Source organism: Staurois parvus, unplaced genomic scaffold, assembly GCF_062004578.1.
Source record: "Staurois parvus isolate SC_StPar_1 unplaced genomic scaffold, SC_StPar_1.0 ptg000071l, whole genome shotgun sequence".
Classification (NCBI taxonomy): Eukaryota; Metazoa; Chordata; class Amphibia; order Anura; family Ranidae; genus Staurois; species Staurois parvus.
In genome coordinates, this window is record NW_028317867.1 from 9,257,352 (window position 1) to 9,270,866 (window position 13,515).

Below are 13,515 nucleotides of genomic sequence, written 5' to 3' on the forward strand. Positions count from 1 at the left end.
GGGAGGAATAGTGCCCCATCGTTGGCGTCAGTGGGGGGAGGAATAGTGCCCCATCGTTGGCGTCAGTGGGGGGAGGAATAGTGCCCCATCGTTGGCGTCATGGGGGGGAGGAATAGTGCCCCATCGTTGGCGTCAGTGGGGGGAGGAATAGTGCCCCATCGTTGGCGTCAGTGGGGGGAGGAATAGTGCCCCATCGTTGGCGTCATTGGGGGGAGGAATAGTGCCCCATCGTTGGCGTCAGTGGGGGGAGGAATAGTGCCCCATCGTTGGCGTCAGTGGGGGGAGGAATAGTGCCCCATCTTTGGCGTCAGTGGGGGGAGGAATAGTGCCCCATCGTTGGCGTCAGTGGGGGGAGGAATAGTGCCCCATCGTTGGCGTCAGTGGGGGGAGGAATAGTGCCCCATCGTTGGCGTCAGTGGGGGGAGGAATAGTGCCCCATCGTTAGCGTCAGTGGGGGGAGGAATAGTGCCGCATCGTTGGCGTCAGTGGGGGGAGGAATAGTGGCCCATCGTTGGCGTCAGTGGGGGGAGGAATAGTGCCCCATCGTTGGCGTCAGTGGGGGGAGGAATAGTGCCCCATCGTTGGCGTCAGTGGGGGGAGGAATAGTGCCCCATCGTTGGCGTCAGTGGGGGGAGGAATAGTGCCCCATCGTTGGCGTCAGTGGGGGGAGGAATAGTGCCCCATCGTTGGCGTCAGTGGGGGGAGGAATAGTGCCCCATCGTTGGCGTCAGTGGGGGGAGGAATAGTGCCCCATCGTTGGCGTCAGTAGAGGGAGGAATAGTGCCCCATCGTTGGCGTCAGTGGGGGGAGGAATAGTGCCCCATCGTTGGCGTCAGTGGGGGGAGGAATAGTGCCCCATCGTTGGCGTCAGTGGGGGGAGGAATAGTGCCCCATCGTTGGCGTCAGTGGGGGGAGGAATAGTGCCCCATCGTTGGCGTCAGTGGGGGGAGGAATAGTGCCCCATCGTTGGCGTCAGTGGGGGGAGGAATAGTGCCCCATCGTTGGCGTAAGTGGGGGGAGGAATAGTGCCCCATCGTTGGCGTCAGTGGGGGGAGGAATAGTGCCCCATCGTTGGCGTCAGTGGGGGGAGGAATAGTGCCCCATCGTTGGCGTCAGTGGGGGGAGGAATAGTGCCCCATCGTTGGCGTCAGTGAGGGGAGGAATAGTGCCCCATCGTTGGCGTCAGTGGGGGGAGGAATAGTGCCCCATCGTTGGCGTCAGTGGGGGGAGGAATAGTGCCCCATCGTTGGCGTCAGTGGGGGGAGGAATAGTGCCCCATCGTTGGCGTCAGTGGGGGGAGGAATAGTGCCCCATCGTTGGCGTCAGTGGGGGGAGGAATAGTGCCCCATCGTTGGCGTCAGTGGGGGGAGGAATAGTGCCCCATCGTTGGCGTCAGTGGGGGGAGGAATAGTGCCCCATCGTTGGCGTCATGGGGGGGAGGAATAGTGCCCCATCGTTGGCGTCAGTGGGGGGAGGAATAGTGCCCCATCGTTGGCGTCAGTGGGGGGAGGAATAGTGCCCCATCGTTGGCGTCAGTGGGGGGAGGAATAGTGCCCCATCGTTGGCGTCAGTGGGGGGAGGAATAGTGCCCCATCGTTGGCGTCAGTGGGGGGAGGAATAGTGCCCCATCATTGGCGTCAGTGGGGGGAGGAATAGTGCCCCATCGTTGGCGTCAGTGGGGGGAGGAATAGTGCCCCATCGTTGGCGTCAGTGGGGGGAGGAATAGTGCCCCATCGTTGGCGTCAGTGGGGGGAGGAATAGTGCCCCATCGTTAGCGTCAGTGGGGGGAGGAATAGTGCCGCATCGTTGGCGTCAGTGGGGGGAGGAATAGTGGCCCATCGTTGGCGTCAGTGGGGGGAGGAATAGTGCCCCATCGTTGGCGTCAGTGGGGGGAGGAATAGTGCCCCATCGTTGGCGTCAGTGGGGGGAGGAATAGTGCCCCATCGTTGGCGTCAGTGGGGGGAGGAATAGTGCCCCATCGTTGGCGTCAGTGGGGGGAGGAATAGTGCCCCATCGTTGGCGTCAGTGGGGGGAGGAATAGTGCCCCATCGTTGGCGTCAGTAGAGGGAGGAATAGTGCCCCATCGTTGGCGTCAGTGGGGGGAGGAATAGTGCCCCATCGTTGGCGTCAGTGGGGGGAGGAATAGTGCCCTATCGTTGGCGTCAGTGGGGGGAGGAATAGTGCCCCATCGTTGGCGTCAGTGGGGGGAGGAATAGTGCCCCATCGTTGGCGTCAGTGGGGGGAGGAATAGTGCCCCATCGTTGGCGTCAGTGGGGGGAGGAATAGTGCCCCATCGTTGGCGTAAGTGGGGGGAGGAATAGTGCCCCATCGTTGGCGTCAGTGGGGGGAGGAATAGTGCCCCATCGTTGGCGTCAGTGGGGGGAGGAATAGTGCCCCATCGTTGGCGTCAGTGGGGGGAGGAATAGTGCCCCATCGTTGGCGTCAGTGGGGGGAGGAATAGTGCCCCATCGTTGGCGTCAGTGGGGGGAGGAATAGTGCCCCATTGTTGGCGTCAGTGGGGGGAGGAATAGTGCCCCATCGTTGGCGTCAGTGGGGGGAGGAATAGTGCCCCATCGTTGGCGTCAGTGGGGGGAGGAATAGTGCCCCATCGTTGGCGTCAGTGGGGGGAGGAATAGTGCCCCATCGTTGGTGTCAGTGGGGGGAGGAATAGTGCCCCATCGTTGGCGTCAGTGGGGGGAGGAATAGTGCCCCATCGTTGGCGTCAGTGGGGGGAGGAATAGTGCCCCATCGTTGGCGTCAGTGGGGGGAGGAATAGTGCCCCATCGTTGGCGTCAGTGGGGGGGAGGAATAGTGCCCCATCGTTGGTGTCAGTGGGGGGGAGGAATAGTGCCCCATCGTTGGTGTCAGTGAGGGGAGGAATACTGTCTCATCGTTGGTGTCAGTGGGGGTAGGTATAGTGCCCCATCGTTGGTGTCAGTGGGGGGAGGAATAGTGCCCCATCGTTGGTGTCAGTGGGAGGAATAGTGCACCATCGTTGGTGTCAGTGGGGGGAGAAATAGTGCCCCATCGTTGGTGTCAGTGGGGGGAGGAATAGTGCCCCATCGTTGGTGTCAGTGGGAGGAATAGTGCCCCATCATTGGTGTCAGTGGGGGGAGGAATAGTGCACCATCGTTGGTGTCAGTGGGGGGAGGAATAGTGCCCCATCGTTGGTATTAGTGACACAAATGATGGGGCACTATCCCTTCCACTGACACCAATGATACATACCTTGCTGACTCCTGCTCCAGCCTGGGCTCGCTCTCTCCCTCTCCCATCTACAGCCTGCATACCTGGCTGCAGCAGCAAAATATGCACTTACCTGTCAGCTGTCTTCCTTCTCTGGCCTCTCTCTTCACTCGTTCCTGCAGCTCCCTCAATCTTCTTCGATCTCCGCGCGCTGCCGCTCGGCTCCTCCTCTCCAAGCTCCACCTTCTCGCCGGTGATTGGCCGCCTGTGTGCCTCTCCTGAGCTACAGTTCCGGTGGCCAATCAGCGGCGAGGAGGCGGTGACAGGGGCAGCATATCATCCCGCCCACACATCGCCGGAGACAGCAGCGGTGTCTTGATTCCTAAGACCATCGGAAATATGTTTTCCGATGGTCTTAGGCGACCCCTGGGAAATGGTCGTTCGACCCCCAAAGGGGTCGCAACCCCCAGGTTGAGAACCGCTGATTTAGATCCTTGCAGAGCTTGAAATGGGTGTGTGCCATGACAAGCATTAATGACAGGCAGCAATAAGAAAAGAATCCTAGGGCTGCAATGTCATAATAGCTGTGAGCTCCAGAAAACAATTCTCCCTTGAAACTGCATTTTCGCTGTGGTTTTAATATGAACTTGTAGAGGTACACAAGCACATCTTCAACAAGTGCTGAACGGACGTTTTAATTTCTATTTTTCCCTTTCTTTGTATAAGAAAACATATCCAGGCTTTGGTTGCAATAAAGATGTTAGATTTTTAAGTATCATCAAATATATTAGGATGTTTGTACATTATCTTGTGTACCAGACTGCAAACTTAATTTTTCGTGTTTTGGTGTATTATTGTCAATTTTGGTTGTGGAGGAGTTGTCACTTGGAACTTTTCATGATGGAGTCTGATGGCATCTCAACCTTCTTCAGAGTATCCCCCACCATTCCTGCACTCCATTTAATATAACTCCTTGGCATGTGGTTTGGAGCACCTGGTACAAACTTCCATCTCGCTTGAAATTTGTTTAAAACCCTTGTGACGGGAGTCACTTTGGGTGGGGGGCCCATTGAACCCAGCTCACTTTGGAGAGGTGGGGAGACCCCTGTCTCAGCTCCCCATATCCCTCTTATGTGTAAATCACCCTGTGCCTGTTAGGGGTACAGGGTGATCTGTCCTAATATTGTGTGGGGGTTGTTGATTGTTTAATGTCATGTGGTTGCATCCCATTGTCCTGTTGTGTGTCTTGCTTGGGAGCAAACTATTATGGGATGTATGTGTTTATGTGTATTAGCTTAGTGGAGGGGTGTCTCCAGCAGCCCTGCCTCCTGATGGGACTGTCTTCTGGTGTGAAGTTTGAATACCTGTGTGTCTCTTGTTACTAAATGTAGATTGCTCCACCCTGTGTCATTGTGCAGGGAGGGGGGACTGTCCCCTGAGTGTATATATCTTGTATCTGTGTTCAAATAAACAAATCTACTTCCTGGTTTACTTCTAGACTGGTGTCGTCTAGTCTTGTATGGTCAGCTGTGGTGTCTGTTGTTCAGACGGGGAAGCGGTTTTCGAATGGAAGTACTCAAGCGCAGTCTGCGTCGGTTCCGTTACCACCATTATTTGAAGAACCTGTTCCCCAAAACTCATTGACTGTATCTGTTGTTGCTAAGTATAGATTTTAAATTAATTTCAGCCAAGATGAAAGTTTGTACAAGGGGCTCCTAACCACACATCAAAATGTTGTTTACTTGTTGACCGATCATAGCAGTCTAGTGCTCAGAACAGGGTCCATACCTCTACCATAAACTAAGCTCCATCTTGGAAAATGTTTTTCATCATCTTCTGTTCATTTTTAAACCTCTTCTCACATTGGTCCAATGCTATCACACCAGAACTTCACCGATTCCTGGTAATATAAGTACCTTTATAGAAGATTGAACATTACTTTGCAAATAATAGTTGCAGCACTTGCAGCTGAACTCCAGTCAAACAGGTGAATAGCCAAATTAAATACTGTACACAAATGAGAGCTGTTTCACCTGCCAATGGATTTACATTTTTCCAATCCAGTTCTGATATTTACACAGCTCTGCAACAGAGCAAAGCCCTGTCTGGTTGGATAGAAGACCTGACTTTTCTCTGCTGCAGTTATGCTACACTTACCTGTGAGTGGACAGTGAAGGAAGAAGCAGCACACAGATGAACTCTTCTCTCTGTCACTCTGCTCTCTTCTTCTATCAGCACATCTATTGTTATCACATGAGGTCTGTGGAACAGCTGACTCCTTGTGTTGCTTCTTTCTCTCCCACTCTGTACAGGGACTGCAAGAAGCTAAAACTAACTGTAATTCAGGCATTTACACTGTTTGCATTAAAAAAATATATGTTGAATGATTTATTCATGAATATCAAGCAGCATTAATTTGTGTCTTTTATATCTCCCTGGAGTTAAGCTTTAATTTCCACGAAACACAAGAACCAATAAGTATTGATTGAATCACCACTGCATTCTCAGCCAACAAGGTGTAAGCTGAAATCATTTTAAATATCTGTACATTCATAAACCGCACTCAACCGAGAAGGGATTTCATTTTATCCTGGCTCAACTTTCCAGCCTTCTAATTAAGCTGCCTGCCCATTGGACTGATATTATTATTTTGATTTATTGTCCAGTGAGATGATTGGAGGTAGACAGTTCACACTGGGCTTCACAAAGTATTGGCAGGATAATAATTATGGCATCTTAATAGTAACCGATAATATATTCCACATAAAGACTGGTTCATATAGCTGATGAATATTTTAAAGTCCCTGGTGAAAATACAAGCAACCTATTTAGAAATGTGGCAATGTTTTATTTTATGCTACAGAATGGCTAAAGCAATAACTAGATGGGAAAATGAGAATTCACATGTAGAATAGTGGAGTTGAATACGATTTAAAAATAACTCAAACAGAAAGATAACTAAATGGGAAAAATAGCTGAAAAATATTGTAAAAATGTATTCGGCAGTTTACCATTAGGTCGTAAATAGACAGGGTAGAGCACTTGGGGGTTGATTTACTAAAACTGGAGAGTGCATAATTTGGTGCAATTCTGCATAGAAACCAATCATTTTCAGATTTTATTGCCAAAGCTTAGCTGAACAAGCTGAAGTTAGAAGCTGATTGGCTACCATGAACCAAATTCTGAGTGCAACCATTTTAGGACTCCTATGGAGTCAACCAGCATGAACTTGGGTGGAAGTATGAGACGGCCCATTGCAAGGTTCCATCATATTTGGTAAATCCTGGTGCTCAGGGTGTACAGCACTATACATCCACCTAAGAGAAGGAGTGGAGAACAGGTTGCCCATGGCTTGTTTCCAAGCAATTTACTGTAGCATAATGTTACAGACTGTAAAAGTCCTCAGCAAAATTCTTTAATATCCTGTAACATTATACTATAATAAAGCAGCTGCCATGCTACCTTTTTCTCTTCTTCTTATGTAGACTTTACAGATAGGCCTCACTCAGTGGATATCAGTTCTAAGTGCATTGGGCCAATTCAAGCTTACAAGTGCACTGGCTTTCCTGTGTCTATCTCAGATGAATGCAAAGTGGCCGCAAACAAGGAAATCATTCTAGACATGAACTGGTTGTTGTAAAGTGTCTGAGAATTTTGCATCTTCCTTTGACAATTTTCTTATTCCCTAAAGATATCATAATTTTGCTTTAAGTGGCAGAAAATTATATTTTATTAGTTTAAAACTGACACTGAGTAAAGAATTCTTCTAATCATTTGGAGAATTACAAAGCTGCTTAAACAGAACATAGACAATCCCTTATGGAATGTACTCAGTACATGGATACTGACGGGTTAGGCTGTTTCTGGGGTTACTAGGACACTTTTAATCCATGTTCCAGGAATTAGTGTTGCGTGCGTTTCACTCTCCACACTTTATTGTATAACCAGTCTGTAGGTTAGAGCTAAAGAATCTTGATCTCACTACCTTTTAACATACATTTTTACACTTTGGGTAGCTGTGGTTCTAGAGGCTTGCACAGCTTCTGTTTTTACATTACTGCCTAAGCTAGACAAGAGTTGTATGCTCAGCCTCTAGCATTTGGGTCTGGATCCCTCTGCAGATTTTCTGGCCAAGTTTTCCCCTGTAGGTTGACTTTTATCAGTTCATTCCAGCAGGTTGTTCCTAAATATGAACTAACTAAAAAGAAAATTGGTAAATGGAAACTAGACTAAAGACCTGAGATAATGTCTTGCTCTATATGTATCATGCCAGGAGGCAGGGAAATCAGAATTTTTCAAAAACCATGATGTCTTGCTTTAGACAGACAGCAACCAGAGGAGGCTTGAGCATCAGAAGTGAGTATTTGACTTGAGGGTTCTTCAGGCCTTCTAAACAAAGGGCAAGTTCACTGTCACTGTGGGCTTTGGGAGTAGAAGATGCTCTGCCATCAGTGGAAATAACAGTTCCCCACACTTGGTGGTCAGTGGGAGTAAAAAAAAAAAACCTAGTGCCTGTGGTCAGTGGGGAAAAGAATTATTGGTGTCAATGATAGAATTTTTGCCCCATGATTGGTGTTAGTGGAAGGAATTATTAATTTCATTTGAGGACATATTTCACCATGAATAATGTCAGTGGTAGGAGTAGTGCCCCATCATACGCATCAGTGGAAGGAATAGTACCCCATCATTGGTGTCTGTAGTAAGAATACTGCCCCATACTTAGTTTCATTTAGGGAAATAGTACCCCATTATTGGTGTCAGTGGGAGAAATAGTGCCCCATCATTGGTATCAGTGGGAGAAATAGTGCCCCATTATTAGTGTCAGTGGGAGAAATAGTGCCTCATCATTGGTGTCAGTGGGAGGAATATTGCCCCAACATTGTTGCCAGTGTGTGAAATTGTGCCCCAAAGACCAGTTAAATGCAAGTGTAGGGCCCCAGTTTGGAAACCACTGCTCTAGAGAAGCCTTTCTCAACCAGGGTGCCCTGGCACTCCAGGGTGCCTTGAGGTGTCTGCAGAGGTGCCTTGGCAAAATGTCTAAAAAATTGCCAAAAAGTTGTTTAAAAGCCAGCGGGTTGATCAAGCCTGCCTTTTAGTTACACAAAGCCACATGTTTTCATTGTGCACCATTACCACCTTCTAGCCACCGGCGTCCTGACAACCAATGATATCATCAGTTAATAAGGAGGATGTCAGGCGCCTGCACAGCATCCTAGTTTGACCTTCCCTTCCCCTCTCCATCAGTGCTGGGGTCACATTAGCAGAGTGATAAAGAGGAACTGAGGGAAAAGAGAAACACTGGAATACTAGTCAGTACTGAATACTAGTCAGTGTGCAAAAGTATATTTGCTTTGGAAGAATAAGTCACCTCTAATGTTGGGTGTCCTCCGTGTGTGGATGTTGCTGCGTTATATAAAACTATTAGAATCATTTTTTACATTTTAGAATCGTGTGCCTTTTAAAATTATGGACTGTCTTGAGGCACCCCATTTTAGAATTTTAGAATGGGGTGCCTCAAGACTGTACATAATTTTAAAGGGTGCCTCGGGACTGTTTTATCATTTTAAAGGGTGCCTTGACTGAAAAAAGGTTGAGGAACACTGCTCTAGAGCTTAATGACTATAGTCCTTATTTATTAAAGTGTCTGATATAAGAACTCTCACTTTGCTCAACTGCTGTTTCCTAGTGTAGGGTTTTTAGTATTGCGTACTCTGATTCGATGCTAGTTGAACATAACTTGGCCATAGCAGAAAATTCTCACGTGCTGCATTCCCTGCTGAGAAAGCCTTAAATTTTCTTTTTCTTTTATTGACAATGTTCTTTCTCACAGCCTTCTTGGATCAAAATTCTGGATGAAACAGTTGTGTCTTTGTGACAAATTACATCCAGACTTGCCCCAAACACACCCTGATGTGTTATTACCACACCATCTGCACAGTGAGGTCTCTTTTTTCAGTTGTTACAGCCCATGTCAGTCATTTTCTTCTTCATTAATTTAATAAAGAACTGCACTAAGAACCATTTGAACATAGAAAAAATAACAAAAACTCAGTCCAAAAATACAACAACCCTTTTACAAAAAATGTCTCATATTATACTTCTAAGCACACATGGAAGAATAAGAATTTTATCTGTGTGGAGCCAGTTCTGATCCTAAAGTGTGCTAAGTCTGAACTGTTAAAGCATTTCTTTCATGATGTTGTAGGAGTATGTGATGAGAAGCTCTGGGAAACCAATACTGATGGCTATATAATATATAGACTGGATTCAAACTCATAATGTTTCATCTTTTGAGGCCATTGATATGTACCTTCTTTGAAAATACTAGGCAATTTTGTAAATGCGTATAGATGAATCAGAGTGACTTGCGAGCCACAGGTGTGATAATTACTAGAGGATCGCAAACATGAAACACATAACTACAACTGTGTTGCAAATATCTACAAATATATGTTGCGCTCCTAAATACTTCTCAATAAATAATAATTAAAATATTACCATTAAATTAATTCAAATTATGATCCAAATAACTAATAAAAGTAAATATTTAAATAGATAGTTTCAACTAATCAATCTCCTCCAAATAAATATCAAAATAATTCCACATGAAATACTCCTCTAAAAAAATATTTTACCAAGTGCTCATAAATCATCTATTAGTGACATGATGTACTTACTAATAATTCAGCCACCAGAGGATACATCCATTACTCCTAAAGGAAGGATCTCCCAATTTTACCAGCAAAAGTATATGTCTAGCAGGTTCCAGGGAAAGTGAACCGAAAGCCTGCATAGCCTAATTGCAGGCATCAAAGGAGGTGAGCGCACGTCTTCACTATTTGAAGGATTCACAAAAGTCACAAATTGAAGAACAACAAGCACCAAGTCACTATATACAAACAATTGTTTATTCAATGGGACTATTATTTTGATGATATTTGGATTCATACTAATCACTACTAATTATTTATGAGCATTTGGTTATTTTTATTTATGGGGGATCATTTAAATGCGTTTTAGTTGAGGGTTATTAGTTGGTTTACTATTTTTATTATATTAAATGAGGGTATTATGAATATAAATGAAATTGAGGGTATTAGTAAGTACATCATGTCACTAATAGATGATTTATGAGCACTTGGTAAAATATTTTTTTAGAGGAGTATTTCATGTGGAATTATTTTGATATTTATTTGGAGGAGATTGATTAGTTGAAACTATCTATTTAAATATTTTTTGGTATTTATATACTTTTATTAGTTATTTGTATCATAATTTGAATTAATTTAATGGTAATAATTTAATTATTATTTATTGAGAAGTATTTAGGAGTGCAACATATATTTGTAGAATTTTGTAAATGCGTTAAATGGTTAAGCTTAGTGATTTCGGCAGCAAATCATGTAAAAAAATCCTTCTGTTTTTTCAGTAGACAATATTTCTTGAATAAATATAGAGAACTGTTCAAAAAATGATTGGGAATTATCACCTCCTTGTCCTGTTTGTCACTGTCCCATGCATGCTCATCATTTCTTGTCCCGGCTGCCTCTCCTCATTTAGGTTGAATGATTGCCTGTGTCATTCAACCCACTGTGGACATAGGCTGTCAATGGCATACCCTCTGGGGGTGCATCATCACACCGGACTGGGCTCACAGTACTGAACAGTACTACTGAGCAGACCTGCCACACTGGTAGTAAGGACTGCTCACCGCCAAAGCAGAAGTGGAAGGATCTCTGTCGTCACTGAACCAGCTGGAAGAAATCTTTATTTTAGGTAAGTTGCACTTTTATAGAGTAAAGGCTTTAATGTTAAGATTCTGTTATTTAAAAAAATTGATTATGATGATATAAAAACCTGTTATAAAAGTATACCTGTCATGAGATACAGATTGCAGAGGTTCTGCTAAAAACACTAGTTTCCTATTTCTTATACTGACCCAAATACCTCACTAGTTTGAATTACAGTATGCAATCCAGGCAAGTCAGACAAAAGTGATCAATATGCATACTTGTTCTGAGTAAGTGACTCAAAGTAAACCAGTCAACTGCATTTTCAGGCTCTGCACACTAGCTTCTTTTTAAGCTCCTTGGAGCTGTTATTAGCATTTTTTTCTGCTTCTGGAAGCTAAATAGTGTTATCCTATGTGTCCATGCACACTACTTTAGGCTATTAGCGTAGAGTTTTTTTGGAGTGTTTTTCCAGCAGAAAAAAAATCTAAACACTACTAAAATGCTCCTAACAGATTTTTTTTCTACATGTACTGTAAAATCGCTAATAAAACACTAATGCTCCTAAGCAGTTCTAAATGCTACTAAAACACTACTAAAAAACTCTATTACCAGCATTTTTTTATCCAGCGTTTTTCAAGCAGTTTTTGAGCTAAAAAAAATGCTAGTGTGCATTGAGCCTCAGTGAGGAATAGCAACCTCCTTAGTTCTAAGGTATACAGTATTTTTATATAAAGTAGCTCTTTAATTTGCAAGCATTATAAAAGCCCTACAGTACTAGTTATGGAGTTCAGAAGTCATTGCTAGCTCTGCAAAATAATCTGACATTGCTTGCTATTGATTTATGTTATGCAGCTGTACAGAGAGGTCATAAAGACAGAAATATGAATGTGGATGGTACTTGAAACTGGTTACCCAGGCAAGGAAGGTTGTGTGATCCAAGATCCAGACACGTATTTAAGCTACTGAAAATACAAACAGGTCAACATAACCATGGTATTTGACCAAAGCTCTATTGTACTTATTATTAATAATAATAATAATAATAATAATAATAATAATATTTGTTTCATAATGTTATTCTGTATTATTTCTTGAAAGTGAAGAAAAGCTAATTTATTGTGAATCCATAATTTTGTTATATATCATGTATATACATAGTAGTGTGAAATGTTTTATGGGTATGAGAATCAGATTAAGACCAAAAAAAAAGGTTTGGGAAGGTTAACCTGCCACGTACCCCTTCCCAGGTCACATTCACTATGTGTACCTTCTTCACATATTCCAATAATATAGAAAAACACCCTAATGTTTTCACTTCAAAGGGATCTTTCATGTTAATGCTTTATCCTCTGATCGATTGGAAACTAGTTCACATTCTGTATTACTCTACTGTAATTGACAGCCTTTCCATCTTCTGTATAATTTTCATGCACTCTAATAAACTGTAAGCTCTCCCATATTCTGTTTCCCTCCCTTACTGTATACCCTAATAGAGTATGAGCTCTTCAACTTTCTATATTGTTCCTGCATGTTCTAATAGAGTGTAAGTTGTTCCACCTTATATAATACTCCCATTTGTCCGAATAGAATGTAAGCGCTTCCACCTTCTGTAACGCTTACTTATGCTTTGAAAATAAGCTGACCCACCTATACTATTCACTTCCTACTGGTACCAAGCCATATTTTAAGATGGTTTTATATGTTAATAACTATCCGGTTTCTGTCTAGCAGCAATAAATGCAATATTTAAATCACAAAAATGTTCCTAATAAAGGTGATAATGGTCAAACCAGAGTAAGGAATACAAAATGAAACTTATCTTGGTCTATATAACTTATGATGTTACAATTTTGGATGAAGACATATGGATAAAATCAGTATAGTGAAATATTTGGGCATTGGTCTGGAATGTAAGCCATTCTAGGTCCAATCAGACATTAGGGTGCTGGGGGTAGGTGAGAAGAGTGCTACAGAGTTCTGCTGGAGGAAGAATAGGGGATCTGTACGAGAGGTTGCTGGAGGCAGCAAGAGTAGCAGTTTAGGGAGGTGCTGGAGGCATATGAGTGAGGTCATTTAGTCCCAAGTTCACACTTATATGAATCTAATATAATTCTGATGCCCCCCAGAACACACACATTCCCATGTCAAGTGAAAAAAAATGCATCCTATGTAGGCTGATCACATAGATGTGGTGCATTTCTAGTGCGGTTCAAAAAAATGTGCAAATTTAGTGCATAGCTGTGCGATTTTAAGCTCTGTGAGAATTGCATCTGAAAAGCACAAATCACACCGCAATATCACACTGCATTAGCACTCCAAAGCACATGTAAAATCCCACCGCATCAGTGTGAATCCAGACAAGGGAACTTGAGGCATACTATGGAAGCAATACAGACAGGTGCTCAAGACAGACAGTAAGAGCAGAAAATGGGGTGCTAATGATGATTGAGAAACGCAGTGTATTATGCTATAGGTAGACAACAGAAACAGAAGAGGATGCTGAAGGTGACTAAAGAAGAATTATGGTGGTGTGCAGAGGAATCAAGCATCATATTTGGCCACTGATGATAAAAAAAGTGAATAACACAGAGAAGTG

General features: G+C 44.1%; 1 protein-coding gene across 2 annotated transcripts in view; it reads left to right on the top strand.

Moving 5' to 3' along the window:
• Positions 1-13,515, top strand: part of SLC7A2 (solute carrier family 7 member 2) — a 138,194-nt gene that overhangs the window by 11,714 nt on the left and 112,965 nt on the right. The gene's annotated exons all lie outside the window — the stretch shown is intronic.